The sequence below is a fragment of the Panthera leo genome, chromosome A2, assembly GCF_018350215.1.
Source record: "Panthera leo isolate Ple1 chromosome A2, P.leo_Ple1_pat1.1, whole genome shotgun sequence".
Classification (NCBI taxonomy): Eukaryota; Metazoa; Chordata; class Mammalia; order Carnivora; family Felidae; genus Panthera; species Panthera leo.
Window position 1 is genome coordinate 49533922 of NC_056680.1, and position 18422 is coordinate 49552343.

The window sequence follows — 18422 nt, forward strand, 5'->3', positions numbered from 1 at the left end:
GAAGATTGTTCTGCAATCAATAGATAGAGTGATCTGGGGAGAAGAATCCTCTGAGCAGAAAGAGCCTTGATTTTATGAAGAATTGTGATACCTTAGATGAATGAAAAATTGGTTAAGAGAAAATAAGTACAAATATCAAAATGAAAATTGAGAAAAAATAAGTCTATCGTATATCAAGTGTCTCAATAATCCTTTAGAATTACATGAAGATGTCATTACAGTATTTTTCAGTTGTCTGTGGTAATCAGGCAGAGTAGATAGTGTTAATATAACACCATCTTAAATCTTTTCTGGGATAAAGAATAGTAAAAATAAACTATATACCTATGTAATAAAGGAAATAAACCTTTGTTATGTCAGGATCTCTCTCTCTCTCTCCCCCTCTCTCTCTCTCCCTCTCCCTGTCCTTCTCCCTCTCCCTGAGAGAGACAGGGAGAGGGAGAGAGAGAGATTGAGACATATAGATACATAGATAGATAGATAGATAGATAGATAGATATAAAGTCATCATCATCTAAGGTAGAAAAACTAACTTTAAGAAGCAGTTTAGTTTATTTGCACTGACCATCAGGTGAGAGAAGTATATGTGAATATGGAAAGGGTTAGAGAAAATTCAAAAAGAGGTAAACTAAGATCTCTAGAAGTGCTATCGAATGAATTACCAGACTCCAGAAAGTTGTGGCATCCCCATAGTCACATGACATGTACATTGGGCCAAAAGCTCCTCTCAATGATTCATCACCTTGGCCACAAAACTTGGTCCTATTTTCTATGCAACCAGGTAGATATAAGAGTAATTGAAGATTCCTGCCAATGTCCTAATATGAGTGAGGAGAGAAAAGATATACTGACCATCTGGGTTTGGAAATTGACTCTCTTTTTTCTCAGAAAACAAGGTTTATCAAGCTTAGGGATGTATATTTTCCAGCAACTGCTTCCCAAACCACCAGTTTGTTGTTGTTGTTGTTGTTGTTGTTGTTGTTGTTGTTGTTGTCATCATCATTGTTTTTATTCAGAGATGTGCAGCAACCATTTATTATATACATATATATGATGATAAAATATAAAACATATTTATATAAAACATTTATATATTTATATAAAATATAAAACTTTATATATAATATAGTATATATTGTCATATATAAAACTATATATATAAAACATATTTATATACATAAATAGTTACATATAGTTATATATTGCTATAGTTAAGGAGATTCAATAGTGAATCAGATAGATTTGACCCCAATTCTCATGATATTGCAGTCTAGCCAAGAGAACAGGCATTCAGCAATTAAATACCACAAATTGCGATGAGTGTGGTGACTAGGGAAGTTACCACAGGACCTTATGGAGTAGCCAGGGGGTATGAGGGAGAGCATCCAAAACTAGTCTAGCACATCAGAAATATCTCCTTCTGGAACTGATGTTTAAGCCGAGACCAGAGTGTAAAGAGAAGGTAGCAAGTAAAGTGGTGAGGAAACACCCAGCCTAGGAAAGGCTGTGTGCCAAGGCCAGGTGATCTGACAAACTGGAGGAAGCTCTAGGTGGCTGGAATATTGAAAGAGGGTGCACAATGATGAGAATTGAGAGCTAAGAATATTAAGAGGGCGTATGACCTTCTAGTACATGAAGAAACACTTGAAGTGTTTACAGCAGATGACTGACAGTGTCATATTTATCACTAATTATAGTTATCTGGGAGGAAAATGAACTAGAAGAGAGAAGATGAGAAGCCAATGCCTGAAGATGCCACCATCTTCTTCTTCTGCCATCTTGAATTAATTCTTTCAGTGACTTTTTTTGTGAATACATTTCTTTTAGGATGCTCACAAGAATCACATACTAGCACTGTCCTTCTGATGTGATAAAGAATACATATATCTGACACACAATGTGGTAGGAAAACAGGGGTAAGGGCCCTCAGAGCTGGTACCAAGTGTCCATTGAAGACATCTCCATTCACCAGAGAGGATGTTTCCTTGACTCCAACATCTCTGCTGTAGATTCCAGTCAGGTCTCCATGACTTGCCCAGACTTCTTCCATTCCAGCATCAGTTGACCCTATTGTCTTGCTACTCTGGACTCCTTCAAGACTTAGGTCAACTGCTCCATGTCTAACTTGCCCAGGCAGCCTCTGGAATTCTGCATCACATCTTCAATGTTCTGCTGCCCTGCCACCATCAGGGGCATGTTAAGGATTTGGGGGAAAAGGGGAATAACATCACATCCCCAAAGCAAAGAGCAGGGGCAGATTAGCAAATGACACTTGAACATACACTTAACAACCTCACAGGATACACACTTTCTCCTCAAATGATACGTAATTCCATAGAAAAAATTATCTAAGCTGTTGGCTTAAAAATATCTAAACACCTCATTGATTTAGAGATTATTTCTTAAATAGTAACTACTAGTTACTTTGGGTGATGCTATGAAAACACCAGTAGATCCTGGAGAACTCTCTTATTCACCCACTCACTTATCCAGACATGCACAAGTAAACAAGACCAAGACACAACTAAGCAAACAATGCCAATACAATTAGATGACAGCTAAAACAGATAAAGGGTTTTCAAGTCCTATGATGAGTCAAAGAGGGAAAACTAATCCTGTTTGGAGATGTCAGAAAGTACTCTCAACAAAAGTGATGCATGAATAGTTTATTTAATAAAACTCATGGTGGTATCAGTATTATGAATAATAGCAGTATTATGAATAATAAGAACAATTATTGATGAAGTAATGACTGTTAAGTCATAAGTGATTTTTCTTAGATTATCTTATTAATTGCCATGAAAGCCCTATAAGGTAGTTGTTTTTAAGATGTCTTGCAGATGAAAGAACCAGAGACACATAATATTAAGCAAGAGGGTAAATAGTTCAACTATTGTATCCAAATCCAAGGGCTGATATCTTTCCATTGCTCTATGCTCCTAAGACTTAACAAGGTAAGCAGAGATAGGAAAATGGAAGATGGAACATTGTGAATGAAGGCACGGAGCAAAAGAGAGCATGGAACATTTGGGAAGTGAGTGTGATTGCTCTGCATGAATAGAAGATACATGTGCAAATGTGGTGAGCAACTAGAATAGTCAGATCCTTGCCAGCCAATGTGTTGGCACTTTACTCTGAAAGCAACGGTGCGAAGTCTTTGCAGATTATTGAGGCAGAGGGTGGCAAGAGTAGATTAGCATTTTATAACGGTCACTCCAATGTCAACCCCATTGGAGGGAAAGTGGAAATGCAGCTAGGGAGAATGGCTGCAGGAATCCAGGTGAGAGCACTGGGGGCCTGTACTAGGGCACAGCAATGGTAATAAAGAAGATGGCAAAACAAGACAAGTGGATAGAGAAGTAAGTAAGCAAAGCAGAGGGCAATTCTTAGTTTCTAGTGGGAAAATAACCACAGTTAAATCTTTGAATATTATTCTTGGAAAGGAAAGCTTTCATTATCAAGATCATGGTAAAATCAAGTACACAACTATTTTGAGAAATATCCATTACATAACTGTGCATGTAAATGAAAAAAGACCACACATTAAAGTTGTGTGTGTGTGTGTGTGTGTGTATGCTATTTGTTTTTGTCATCAAAATATATATCTATATCAATTATCACATAATAAGCACTTTGGCCAAATGTATCAGTAAGTCCAAACCAGCCTTTCTCTGTCCACATAAAACTCTATCAATGACCCAAACATCTAGCATACCCAAAAGCAGATATTTTTTAATAATTTATTACAAATGAAATTCATTTCCACATAATGATATCCATAAATTCCATCTACAATGCTTCATTCATAGACAAAAGTCAAAAACAGTGATTGTGAATAATTGCAACCCATTGGAAAATCAATCTTGCTAGAACTCAAGAAAGCTTTCTCACTGCTGCCATGTAAAGGAAACAATAGGAAATTGGGAGAAACGTATAATGAGTTGCTTTGGGATGGGGTATATTATTTCACTGAGCCTCTCAGCTTCTCTCTTTTCTGACCTTGATTTCCTATTTACATTTTATCATGCTCTTGTGGAAACAGTCAGAGGCTAAAATAAATCAACAGAAATGTTCTAAGTATTGACAATGGCTAGATAAAAGGTGAGAAGTGTTCTTGGGCCAGAGGCAAAGTGGGTAACAGAACACTATAATGAGTTAGCAACTGCTTGTCACTACTTCCCAAGAAAGCATTCATTTGTATGTTTTATCCACAATATCAAAAGCCCTTGAGAGGAAGGAACAGACTTAATTGTGACCTTCTCTATCCTTAGCACCTATTACAGTTCTTAACCCAGACATGATGACAAGATGGCCATTGTTTCTCACCTCAACACAAGGATGGGAGTTAACTGTCCAGGCTCATAAACAGTCAGTGTGCAAAGTCACAATCTACTTCCATAGCATTTCAGAGATAATGCTCTACAGTAAAACTTTGAGATGTAATTTGTGTATTGGAAAGACAACATTTTAAATTTTGTAACATTATATTGAATTTATATCTAGGTTTACTGGAATTTTATAAGCAACTAAAATTTGTGCCACTGGGTCTAGTTTAGAGTATTATAATGTAAATAGAATACTGTCTGGCTGTCTAAGAGTAGTTTATGAGTATTCAGGTAAACCTCTGCAAGTAGCTTTTTAAAAAAAAATCTGGGAAAATATACATAACATAAAATTTACTACCTTTGCCAGTTTTAAGTACACACTCCAGTAGCATTAGGGATGTTCACATTGCTGTGCAATCATCACCACTATTTATTTTCAGAACTTTTTCATCATTCCAAACTGAAACTCTGCATGCATTAAACAGCAACTCCCCATTCATCCCTATCCAAGCCATTGGTAATCACTACTCTACTCTCTCCATGTATTTGACTACTTTAGGGATCTTGTATAAGTGGAATCCTACAACTCTGTCCTACTGTGTCTGGTTTATTTCACTTACAATACTCTTTCCAAGGTTTATCTATGTTATAACAGAATTTCATTCATTTTTAAGGCAGAATAATATTCTTGTGCATATGTGCCTGTGTGTGTGTGTGTGTGCACCACATTTCACTTATATATTCACCCATCAATGGACATTTAGGCTGTGGGTACCTTTTGGCTTTTGTGAATAATGCTGCTATGAAAATTGTTGTATAAATATCTGTTCTACTCCTTGCTTTATTTTGGACAAATACCTAGAAGTGGAGTTTCTAGTTCTAATCCTGTGTTAATATTATGTTTGTTGGTTTGTTTATTTTTAGGAACCACCACATCTTTTTTCCACAGTGGCTGCACCACTTTATATTCCCACCAACAACACACAAGAGTTCCAATGTATTGATGTTTTTCACAACAATTATTATTGATGCTTGGTTTGTTTGGGGTTTTTTTTGTTTTTGTGTTTGTTTTTGGTTTTGTTTGTTTGTTTTTTTTTTTCATGCTAGGTATGAAGTGGGATCTCACTGTGGTTCTGATTTGCATTTTCCTAATTGTTAGTGATGTTGAACAATTTTTTTGTGTCTTTATTGGTTATTTGTAGATCTTCTTTAGAGAAATACCTATTCAAGTCTGTTGTCCATTTTTTAAACTAGGTCTGATTTTTGTTGTTGAATTCCAGGTATCTTTTCACAACAAGGAAAAAATTTCTTAAAACAGGGCTTGGCAAACTATGACAATGGGCTCTGTGCCTATTGTAAATAAAGTCTTATCAGACTACAGTCACGTTCATTGGTCAATGCACAGCCTACAGCAGCTTTTATACTACAAATGTGGAGTTGAATGACAGCCATAGAGACCATATGGACCACAAAACCTAAAATATTTACTACCTGGCCTTTTACATAGAAAGTTTGTCAACCGCTCTTCTAAAGATGCCATCTGGTTGGGCTATTTTTGAAAAGATACCTGGGGCTAAGAATCATAATTTTGTTCTTTTATATTTTGTGTGCATAATGTAGTCTATGATTGGCCTATGGTTTAGGGTTGCCAGATAAAATAAAACATGCCCAGTTAAATTTGAATTTCTGATAAATGAAAAATAATGTTTTCATATAAGCATATCCCAAATATTTCATTGGTCATACTCACCTTAAAACATTGTTTTGTTCATCTGAATATCAAATTTAACTGGGTACCCTGTATTTTTATTTACCTTTCATGACAATCTTAGTATGGTTTCATAAAATCAGGGTCAGTAATGAGCCCCAGAGTTTTGGGGGAGCAGGAATAGTTTTGGCAGGTTTTACATTTTTCCACATTTTCAAACATTTTTTTCCTGCTGTTCTCTTTGCTTGAAAGGCCTTTTTACATGTTGCCTTGTGAACTCCTGAGACTCAGAACCGTTTGAAGCCTTTATTGACTCACCTCAGGTGAAGCTGGCGCCCTTTCTCTATGATTACCTTGTACAATGTTAATAATATAATCATTATTAGTAGCAACAAGAGCTAAAACAGAGTCGATTTCTATGTTTGAAGTGCTCGAGAACGTGTCGTAGGTCTTCAACAAATAGTTAATGAATAAACTTAAATAAGATGGTGCATGAATTAAATCACTGATGGGCACTCTTTTCCCCCTCCTTTAATTATCCTGTGCAGCCAAGACTGGTTTCCAGCTGTTTAAGAAATTGCATGATACTAGCTTCTGGACCATCTCTTTACCACTATAGCCCAGAACTCTCTTCCTAAGCCTCAGACATGCAGTGTTCCTCCTGTAGCAGCCAAGAGGGGTGGAGTATCCCCATGTGCCTACCAAATGTTCCCCATCAAAGTATAATCCATCCTGCATTCTAAGTCCTTTGACATCCTAGCTTTTGCTCCTCCGTGAACACAGGTACTAGAATATTTGCTGCAAGTGTGTTTGTTAGCCAGGGTACCCTTGCTGATAGGTAGCACCATACATTAACACACTTGTAATGAAAAGTACCTAAGGAAGGGTCTCACAAAAGGTGCTAACTTGGGGACGAATTTTCTTTTTTTTTTTTAAATATAATTTATGGTCAAAGTGGCTAACGGACTCAGAGGCAAAAACTGGGACTACAAATAAAGGGGAAAGCTTCCCCACTTGGCTCTCCTCCAGTCTTTGCCCATTCGCCTTCTAATCAGTTCCTTCCCTATCCTTACTCTTCTGTCCACTGTTTGGGGATGACTCTATAAACTACATTTCTCAAGTTTATTTGCCAAGTGGCTTTCCATTAGGTTCAGCCAGTGGGAGGATCCTGTGGGAAAAGCCAAGGCACTCTCCTCTTCTCTCTCTGTCACAGGCAGTATCTCTGGCAGAGGCTGTGTTTCCACCATGATTACACTTAGCACTGAGCAGCCCTGGCTCCTTGGCTCTGGTCACACCACCTCCTCTGTTTGTTCTTCAAGCTTTGAAGTGACAGTGGATTCCTGTGATTGTTAAACTCTGAGGTGTCTCATACCATTTGGCTTTTGAGCCCTCCCAGCAGCTTTCTAAGAAGTTGCTGCCATTTTATTCATGGTATTAAATTGCTGGCAAGTTCTGTTTCCTAGACCCCTATATGATAAACCTGCCCTTCAGGAAGGGGAATGCAGCAATTTTGTCATCATTTCCCGGGACAGGGCCAGAGCCAGGGGAAGAAGGATTGCTCTGTATTCCCAGGAAATAGTAATTATGCTTGTGCTCATTCTAGATTTCAATTGGACAAGGTAGGAGGAGGATTAGGGAAGAAGGACAGGTATAAATGTCACTAACATTTGTTTACCACTTGAATGTCTAGGATTTTTAATTAATCCTTAGATCAATCCTTCTGGGTATTATTATCCTCAAGGATTGAAGAACAACCTTCAAGGTAAGCAACGAGAAGCTACTGCTTTGAAAGATTGAGCTGAATTTCCAAGGTTACATAGCTAAAGAAGCCACTACTATGATTAGAGCCTAAAAGGGTCTTTTTCCCTCCACTCTACTGATGAGATAATTTTCATAAATGCAGAAAAACTCGAATTCACAAAAATCAAATCAGGTTAAACAAACAGTATGTTCAACTCTGTCATGGTTGTGAAATAATTCCTCACACTTGAGGTTTTTTTAACATTAACATATAATTAAGAATTGATGTATTTTCTGCAAAACAAATCAGATTCACCTATACAGACAACTTCAGACATACTTAGATGCTCTAAAAGGTAATGTTCCATCCAAAAAGTGTATTATCTCATAGTATTTTATGACGCCATCAGGGGGCATCGTGAGCCTCTGGGTCTGTCCATGAAACCCTGGCTGATCTAGATCCACCTGACGATGAAATTACACACATGTTTAGCTGACCACTGGGGGAAGGTCAATGATGGACATAATGAGTCACTTAAACTCCATGGGACATTTGAATGCAGGGGGTCAGCTTTTCTACTTTAGGTAGTGAGTCGTGCTCTAGTTCAGTTTAGCTCAGGTAGCTAATTCTTCTAGTAACCCCAAAGACAAAAATAGAAACCTTATGTTTTAGAGTTCAAGATAATTCTATAATTGAAAAAGCGAAGACACTCTATTTTAACATTAAAAACAATGGAAAAATCATAAGCCAAACACAAAAATGAATACTGTTTTAACTACCTAATATATGTCATAGTGTATATGTATGTATGCATATGTGTGTGTATATACAGATGTATATATACACATAAAAACACAGTATACATACTAAAAACAACTAGAACTAAATGGAGCATTAAAAACACCTAGTATCTATCCCTAACTTTATAAAAGAAGACATTTTGAGCAAAAGAAGTCAAGGTACATGTACAGGATATATCTTATTCACACATATATACACATGTACACACACACATACATGGAGAAAAAGAATGAATACTGTGCATCTATACATCAATTAAAGTCCCTGTCAGTGAAGTGGTAGAAATGACAATCAAATAACAATTATAAGAATTTTGGTTGGAAAAGAAACTGTCTTTGGGCTGCTGAGCCTTTTGAAAAGGTGACTCTTTGATGGAATGGGACGGAGAAGAACATACTGTTCTGAAGAGGAAATAAATAGCATGTGGGGGTGGGACAGAAGAGAGAGAAGAGAAGACTGGAGAAGAGAGGAATGTTAGTAAGAAACATGAGAGGCGTTTTAAAAGCAGACATTTTAGGTATTTAGCTTGTTTTATGTGTTTGTGGTTGTGCCAATATAAGGAACCTCCAGAGCCTCTAACTCTCAGCCAAGTCTACAAAGCACACAGCCTTGTGTATGGGTTTGAGGTAAAATCAAGGTAAAGGTACTGAGTTCTAGGAGTAGGTGGCAAGGAGAACAGGCAATAGGAAGTGAGATTCAAGGAAACTCAACTGCTCAGTAGGAGCAGGAACTCTCCACCAGCAGAGAGCATGAGTCTGCAAGGTCTAGCAAAGGTCTGGAGAACTTGGGACAAACACACTGCCCAGGGCTTGAGCTGACTGCTTGAACCATGCATGCAGGCTTCATGGAAATCCCATTTTTGATGTGCTAGGGATGTGGGCAGGTTCTAGTCCTCTCGTTTCTGGGTTGCTGGGAACAGAGTCTGAAAAGGTAGTAGTGCTCTCTGAGATTTGAGGCTCTTCTGGGGTGGCCAACTAAGAAGAGAGCCACAATCCCACATTCACAGAGGGATGACCAGAAAGACAGAGACTTGACAACCATGGGGTGATGCCTACCAGGGGCAGAGGGGAAGCTCTAGCCTGAAGCCACAGGGGTTGCTGAGGACAGTGAAGCTATGGAATTACTGCCCATTTACATGACTGTCCTCAAATCTCAAACCCATGTTTAGCCTTCTGTTATGGATGGTTACTATCATCTCAGCAAATCAGCAAGATTTGTGTCCTAACAACCAAAGTTAAGAGCTAAAAGCTACACACTACTATCAGAAGGGATGGAAGGTAGAGAGAGACAGACATGTGTAAATTGAGCCAGAGTGTCCACTCCAGATGATTGAGAGTGGGGGACCACATCTGGAAGTCTAAGCTCACACTAGCATCATCTGGAAAAAAATGTGTTTCTCTAGTTGCCTTCTCAACTTGCACATGCACCTTTCAGCTCTGTTCCTTCCTCTTGCATCACTGGAAGGGTCTGGATGGTGGATGTGATGGGAATTAAAAAGACAGCCACACCATTTTTTAACACAAGTGACAAAAACCTGATTCAAAATACCTTAACTAAAAAGAAAGTGTATTGGGTCAGGCAATGGGAAAGTGCAGGTGTGGTACCACCTTTGGGAAAGACCAATATTTATGTGCTATAACAGTAGGGCTTGGTCTCTTGCCTTCCCTCTGTCTCCCTCCATGTTTTCTGCTGACTGCCTTTCCCAGGAGGGGAAGACGGCTTTCAACACTCTCAACTTTACCTCCCACTTAGCAAGTCCTTTGGGAATGAGGACCCTTGTCTCTCCAAACACCCTTACACAAACTCACAAATGGTCTTTTGGCTAATATTTAAAACTCTTATCCATTCCGTAAGTACTTATTGAGCTCTTATGATCTTCAAAGCACTGTTCCACAGCTAACAAGACAAAACCCTTGTTCTTAGAAAGCAGCTATTTATGTGCCTGAGCTATTCCCGGGGAGAAGGGATACTATGCCTGGAATGATCTGGACTAGATACTCACCACCATGGGGCCGTGGCAAGGAGTTCACACTGTGACTGATGGTCCCATTCAGACATCATGGAATGAGGGAGGGACAGTTTTCCAAAGAATACAGGTGTTTCAAGCACACAGAACAATTGATGTACCATACAGCATCTCACTTACTGTTTTCTCTCTTAATAAATTCCAGAGCTGTCACTTCAAGCCCACCAGCTGCATTTACGTATTCAGACAGGAAAGGATGCCAGTGGAGGCTTTTTTTTCTGGGACAGCTTTCATAATCCCAGATAAGGCAGCAAACACACAGGTGTTTAACAGGTATGAGGAATATTGTCTACCACATCCAAGTCTGCAAACTTAGTAACTGTGTTGGCATCTTGGCAGCTGATCTTGTTTGCATTTATAAATTAAGTTTTTAATACTCAACATTTGTATAGGTGGTATTTTTGGCATTTGACTTTTGTCTTGAAATCAAAATGTCATGGTATTTTTTAAAGTGCAGAGATTTGAAACAAATGCAAAGCAAGAGCCTCTGGCTTGGAAAATAACTGGACTATGGTCATCCTGAAATGGGATGTAGTGAGAGACCCAAAAAGACCATATCAATTCTTCTAACAGGGGCCACATCTGGGCATGCCCTTAATCTTGAAATTCCAAATACTTTTAACAGTGTTTGTGTCTGGAGGAACATCATAAATATAATTCACGGCACCTAGGAGATTCAGGAAATGAGATTATATAAATAAGGGGATAGGAAGGTCTTATAGGTGTCACAAGTACTTGGTGGAAGGTTACTAAAAACTAGCTTTTTTGTTTCACTGAATGTCAGAGAAAGTCATGTGGCTGTGAACCTGAGGCAGAAGGATGATAGGAATATTCAATGCATGACAAAAAGGGTGACACCAATCAGCAACCCTGGGCATTGCCCTTCACGAACACTTACCTTCCTGTTTTATACTTGCTGGATCACTTCTCTTTCCTTTACCGGATTCTAAGTTCTGCAAGGACAGAGACCAAATGTTTCTCACTTACCTTTGAAATCACAAGGCCCAGAAAAATGCTTTTCACATGAGGATGAGGATGGGGATGGGGATGGGGATGGGGATGAGGATGGGGATGAGGATGGGGATGGGGACAAGTTTAGTGATGACAGGGTGCCTGGGTGGCTCAGTCGGTTAAGCGGCCGACTTCGGCTCAGGTCATGATCTGGCGGTCAGTGAGCTCGAGCCCCGCGTCGGGCTCTGTGCTGACAGCTCAGAGCCTGAAGCCTGTTTCGGATTCTGTCTCTCCCTCTCTCTGACCCTCCCCCATTCATACTCTGTCTCTCTCTGTCTCAAAAATAAACAAACGTTAAAAAAAGTTAAAAGAAAGTGATGAGAATGGTGATGAGGATGGTGATGAAGATAGTGATGAGGAAGGTGAGGAGAATGGTGATGAGATGAGGATGAGTTTGGTGATAAGAATGGTGATGAGGATGGTAATGAAGATGAGGATGAGGATGGTGATGAGGATGAGGATGGTGATGAGGATGGTGATGAGGATGGTGATGAGGATGGTGATGAGATGAGGATGAGTTTGGTGATAAGAATGGTGATGAAGATGAGGATGAGTTTGGTGATGAGGATGGTGATGAGAATGGTGATGAAGATGAGGATGAGTTTGGTGATGAGGATGGTGATGAGGATGAGGATGGTGATGAGGATGGTGATGAGGATGAGGATGGTGATGAGGATGGTAATGAAGATGAGGATGAGGATGGTGATGAGGATGGTGATGAGGATGAGGATTAGGATGATGGTGATGAAGACAGCCAGCAGTTACTGAGTATTCCTCATTTTCCAGGCACGATTCCAATCACTTTAAATTAATTAATTCTTGGAATCATCCTAACACCCTTGAGGGTGTTATTACCATTACTTTTCCCCCCACATTGTAAAGGCTCATAGAGGTAGTGATTTTTCCAAAGGTACACACCTATGAAATAAAAAAGGTAAGATGGAAGTCCAGGTAATGTGACTCAAGATCCTGAGCTATTAAATACCTGTTGAGTGGATGAGGAAAGGCCTCTTATGATCCAATTACTTTATTTTTAATTCCATGAGAGAGAGGAAAAGAATGAAGCATTCTGGATACTGTCTGTGAGTAGAGAGCGGGGAAGTGAAACACCTTCCAGAACCTCATTTTGTTGAAGTCATAGCAGCAGATCAATCAGCGACCTAAGTGAAGATTTTTTTAATTAAAAAGTTTTAAAATCAAAGTAATACATTCCTTTGAACGAATGTTCACCCACCCTTCACAACCTCAGTCCTGTTTGGCAAAACATTACTGACCCTTGGTTGTTTCTTCTGGTAGTTCTTCATACTTGAACCTCATAATCAATATCAAATTAAGTCATTATGTATCACCTGCCATATAGTAAGGCAAGATTTGGATAACTTATATCACTCTTTTTTTATTTTTTTAAAATTTTTTAATGTTTATTCATTTTTAGAGAGAGATACACAGAGTGAAAGTAGGGGAGAATTTTTTTTGGTCTTTTGATAATGCAGAAAAAGGAAATGAGGAAGGGATATAAAGAGGCCTGTTGCATGGACTCTATCTACAGTGTGGTTAACCACCCTGGAGAGAAGCCTGACCCAGTGTGTGCTCATCTTTCTCCTTTCTGCCAAAGAGAATTCATGTAGTTAAAAGGTAAGGGGGGAAAATCTTGTAGGAAAGCACCTAAATCTCCTATTAGAGTTAAATTCTCTGGCCCTGAACTAGCATAATCATTCTCAAACATGGGGGTACAAAAGAATTACCTAGTCTTTGTAAACCATGCAAATTAGCCAGAAACCAAGAGGTTCTAATCTCAAGGATCTGAGATGGGTCTCAGGGATCGTCATATGGGTGGGCAGGATAGACGTTGGAAAATCACCGATATGACTACTGAAGAGTCTCGAAGGTGGGATCATGCACTGCCAGCAGGACTGCAGGAAAAAAATGTCAGCCCTGATTCCAAGGAAATACACTTTACTAATGTTCAATACATAAATTGGCAGAAATGCTTGTATATAATTTAAAATAAACACATAAATTAAAGCTACAGAATGAAAGAAAATAAGTTTTTAAATTGAACTAAAAATTTTGGAACCACTACAAAAGATCATGCAGCAAAATATATGTATCCTTCCCATTCCTGACCCCCCATTCCTCAAACTCCCCTCTCCAAGTTGACCCATTAGCCCTGATATCTTTTCTTTCCTTCTTGGGAGTCTGTGTATACACAAATACCTAAATCTCTTTTTCCCTGGACACAGATGATAGCTTGTTAAAGACATTAACCAGTATCTTGCTTTTTCTTTATTTCACTAAAAAATATAAGGTGTTGGTTCTGTCTTATCAGCAGATGCTGATGTGTCTCATTCTTTCTAGGTAGAAGGAAGCCACATAATGAAATGATTTTCAGCCCTGACTCTTGGGCTAGAGTGTCTGAGTTGATATTTCATCTTTGCCATTAACTAGCTGTGTGACCTTGAGCAAGTGACTTAGCCACTCTGAACCTTTGTTTCCTCATCTGAAAAATGAGAAGAATAATAATAGCACCTATCTCATAGGACTGAGTGAAGATTAACTTAGTTTATGAAAAGTAATTAGAACAGTGTCACATGCATTGTATGTGCTTATTAGCAAAGGAAAGAATCAGATGACTCTGATGGGAGTGGGCCAAGGAACATACTTAGAAAATCTTGCCCTAAATTAAAATGGTTTCCTATATTTCTTCACTCCTTCATTCATTTATGTACTGAGCACTTAGAATGTATCATATAACAAATGTAAACAAGTGAACAAAAAGAACCCACTCTTGCCTCACAGAGAATCCAAAGAGAGGAAGGAACATCTAAGAGTAGAATTTTAGGATATATACCACCATCAAGGGTTCTTAAAACACACAGAATAATGTAGTCAGCCTCAATAATAATATCTCTCGTATGGTTGCTAGTCATTTAAAATTTATAAAATCCTTGAACTTTTTATTTATCAAAACTTCTCTGTGGGCTTGTTCACTATCCCTGCTTTGCAGAGTAGGAAATAGGGAGACATCACACTTAAACAACTTGTTTAAATTCAAAGTGCTAAAAAGGGCCAGAGCCAAAAGTCAAACCCTGAGATCCAGCCTTCATCTCTGACTGCCTTCCCATCTCACTGTGGTCCACTCTTACTGGGAGCAGAGCCTGGGGAAAGAAGATATATTATTACTATAACCTGCCTATTGTCTCAGAAAATCACACTCCCAATCTTGTGGTGATCATTTATGAACCAGGCATCTGTTCCAGCATCCTGCCCAAGGCCGTGATGGATGTAATTCACCCCTCAGTAAGGGAGGGTTTTCTGTGATCTCAACTGGAAATGCAATCTCCGTGCAGCGAGCTTCCTAATTCAATAGTTTTGGGCCAAAAAACCCACCTCTTCTCTTGTTTCTGTAGCTGTGATGCCCTCTAGTGGGAAAAACTGGCATCATGCCCTGAAAGTTGCGCTGAGTGACAGGATGTCGCTCATAGTCCTTCCTGACAGGGTGTGAATTGCCACGCATAAACTCTGATCTGCCTTGGCCTAACTCAGCATTATTGAAACACTGGGTCACATCCCCAGATTAAGATGTAAGAGCCTCCTTAAAGCCTCAGGATGCAGAATTATGTCACAGATAACATATCTACCTTTTTATTTTAAACTATGTGTATTTCCTACACGTCAGGGGACAGCCTCCTTCCACAACACACACACACATGAATCTAGAAATTATCTGGCCCAGAGACTGCACAGACAACTAACCGAGACTGGGATTGTGGAAGTGTTTTTCATGGCCTGCACAGTGCTTTTTGCTTCTTCATTTGTTGTTTTTTTCTAAAGTGAATTTAAACATTTAAATGTTTTTAGGTGATTTATACTCTCTAGTTATCCATATACTTTTGTTGTTGTTAGTTTTTTATGACTTCCCATTGTTTCAGCTTGATTCCCCCAAAACAGATCCAAGACAAGGACTTGAATACAGGTGTTTCATCTGGGAGAGGATCTTGGAGGCTGTGAGACAGTGGGGAGACTGAGACAGGGAGGAGAGCAATGCCAATAAAGAGTATGTTATGGGATGAACTGTGTCTCCCCAAATCCCCATGATCCAGTCCTAGCCCCCAGTACCTCAGAAAGTGACTGCATATGGCTAGGGGGTCTTTCAAGAGTAAGTAAGGTAACACAAGGTGACATCTGTGGGCCCTGATCCAATAATGACTACTACCTTTATAAGAATTGGAGATCAGGACACAGACACATACAGAGGAAAGACCATGTGAGGACACAGGGAGAAGGCGGCCATCAGCCAGTCAAGCAGAGAGGACTCAGAAGAAATCAACCCCTGCTGACACTTTGATCTTGGACTTCCAGCCTCTAGAAGGAGCAGATACATTTCTGTCTGTGGTCTGTGGTCTCTTTTTATGGCAATCCCAGGAAAAGAATACTGGATGTTTGAATGAACGAAGGGGCCACTGTTGTTGGCAAATGGGGCTCAGTCCTGCTGAGGTCTCTCTGAGAAACCAATGGGAACACACCTCAGAATTGTGCTGCCAGAGATGGAAAGGCTGGGGCATTTGCCCTAGCATGGTCCCCCCTTGGCTGAGGGCTATTTCCAGGAGCACTGCTGATTGCCCTGTGAAAGATGGAGCAGGCTTTTCTGATGTTGGAGAGCAATGTCTGAAGAGAGAGGAGCAGACAAATGCAGGCAGTTGAGGTGAGAAGCTTTCATAGTGTTCAGGATAAATGTCCACCTTCTGTGCGGGTAACCCAGAAGTGGGCCAAGAGGAAACAGGACCAGCGTCAGCTGGGCCTGCTACACTAAATCTCTCTTATCAGTATTAATCTCTATTAATATGCTGTGCTATAACCTCACAATGAACTAACTGCTTTGCACATTTACATCAATGCAAGTGCTAAGGGGACATGTGTACTTCTGCACTAACTGTCCCTCTGCCTTGAGCACCCACCTCCCAGACTCCAACATGTCTTCTTCTGACCATGCATGTCTCACTCAGGTCACATCTCTTCCAGAGAGCCTTCCTCTGACCACAGAAGCTGCCCACCACAGGCATGCTGGACAGACCTGTCCAACTTAGAATCCCTGCCACTCCCCCCATGCATGCAGTTGTGCACATGGCACCAAACATCCCCGAGCCTTTGCATGTGCTGCCTTTTATATGAACATTTATTTCATCATGTGATGTTTATGAATCTTAATAAGAGGACAGTGCTTGCCACTGTTGTACAAAGCAAATGTATGACAGTTATCACTTTGTTTTTCTCCATTTGTCAATTTACCACATCCCCCTTCCAATGACAAGCATTGTTCTTTTGCGTTAGGGCAAAGCTAATGATGATGCCCCTGCATTGAGTACTGTTTCTCAGCCACAAGATGCTTTCAAATGTATCATCTCAGGAGGCCTTCAGACACACTGGTGAAACATAGAAAAGGAGCAGTATCACCCCTACATTCTACAGACTTGCAGACCAGAGGCCAGAGCAACTGTGAGGCATCCCAAGGTCACCCAACAAGGTTGCAACAGAGCCACACTGAGAAACCAGTTCTCTAACTCCCAGCTTGGAGTCATTTAATGTTCAGATGCCGGTAGGAAACAAAGTCTCATTTCACACACAAAATAGGATAGCTCTGAAAGAAAGCAGAGCAGCAAGAATGGCTTCTAAGGAAATTCCCCATGAGAACTGACTGTTTCACTGGCTAGGGATTCCTCTATCTCTTCATTGGAATTGTTTTGTTGTTTGGTTAACAAATTATATAAATTTGAAAAATTTATATAGTATATATAGTATAGAAAAATTTTTCTATATATAGTATAGAAAAATTATATAGTATACTTAAGCAGCTTATCCCTACCGCCATAGCCTGAAGAATCTATTGGCTTATTGTTCTAAAGTTTGTTTTCCATCTAAATGATGTTACAGATTAATAACCAACTATTGCACGTGTAATCATGCCAAAGCCTTCTCAGTTTATTTCTTTGCACTTTTTTTCTGCCCTACACAGCAGCTAGAGTGATCCTTTGAATCCATATGACAGATCATGTCACTGCTTTGCTCAAAACTGTTTCCCACCACAATGAGGGTAAAAATCATGCCCTACATGACCTGCTCCCTGACTCCTCCTCAACTCTCAGACCTCATCTGCTATCCCTCTCCTCATTCATCCTGATACAGCCTCACTGGCCTCCTTTCTGGACATACCGACTGTGTGTGTGTGGGGGGGGGGGGGGGGCCTTTACACTTGAGGTTTCCTTTGCTGGAACTTTCTCCCTGATTTGTGCATGCCTACCCTATGCCTCTTTCATTCTTTGTTTAAACATTATCTTTTAGTGTGACTCTTCACGCAGGAAAGGATTTGCTTGCTTGATTTGCTGTCAAATCCCCAGCTCTTACAGAACTAAATAATATTTGTTGAACTGATAAAGAGGATATCTATATATGTAGTGTTTGAGTAGTTGTTAAATATACCTTATTTAAAATAATTCCAATAAGGAATCTAAACATATGCCATGGATAGATTATGGACAACTCCACTATAAAAATCTCACATATTGATCACTTCTGTAACAGGAAAATATGGGGAAGTCTCTGACATTGGCAGATACACCGTTATTGAAACTGTAAGCTCAGATGTGAGTTCTGACTTACCACTGTCAGTAAGGCAAGTAAGAAAGACAAGAGGGGCATTTGGGTGGTTCAGTTGGTTAAGCATCTGACTCTTGATTTCTGCTCAGGTCATGATCTCGAAGTCATGGGATCGAGTCCCTCATAGGGATCCATGCTGAGCATGGAGCCTGCTTG

The 18422-nt window shown here is 39.7% G+C and overlaps 1 long non-coding RNA gene across 1 annotated transcript in view; it reads right to left on the bottom strand.

The window, feature by feature from the left end:
* Positions 1-11503: 11503 nt before the first annotated feature.
* LOC122214608 overlaps positions 11504-18422 on the bottom strand; it is a 65059-nt gene continuing 58140 nt past the window's right edge. The window contains exons 2-3 of the long non-coding RNA XR_006199991.1: positions 12598-12772; positions 11504-11554 (exon numbers count right to left, since the gene is read on the bottom strand). This is a non-coding gene — a long non-coding RNA (uncharacterized LOC122214608). The remainder of the gene's footprint in view (positions 11555-12597; positions 12773-18422) is intronic.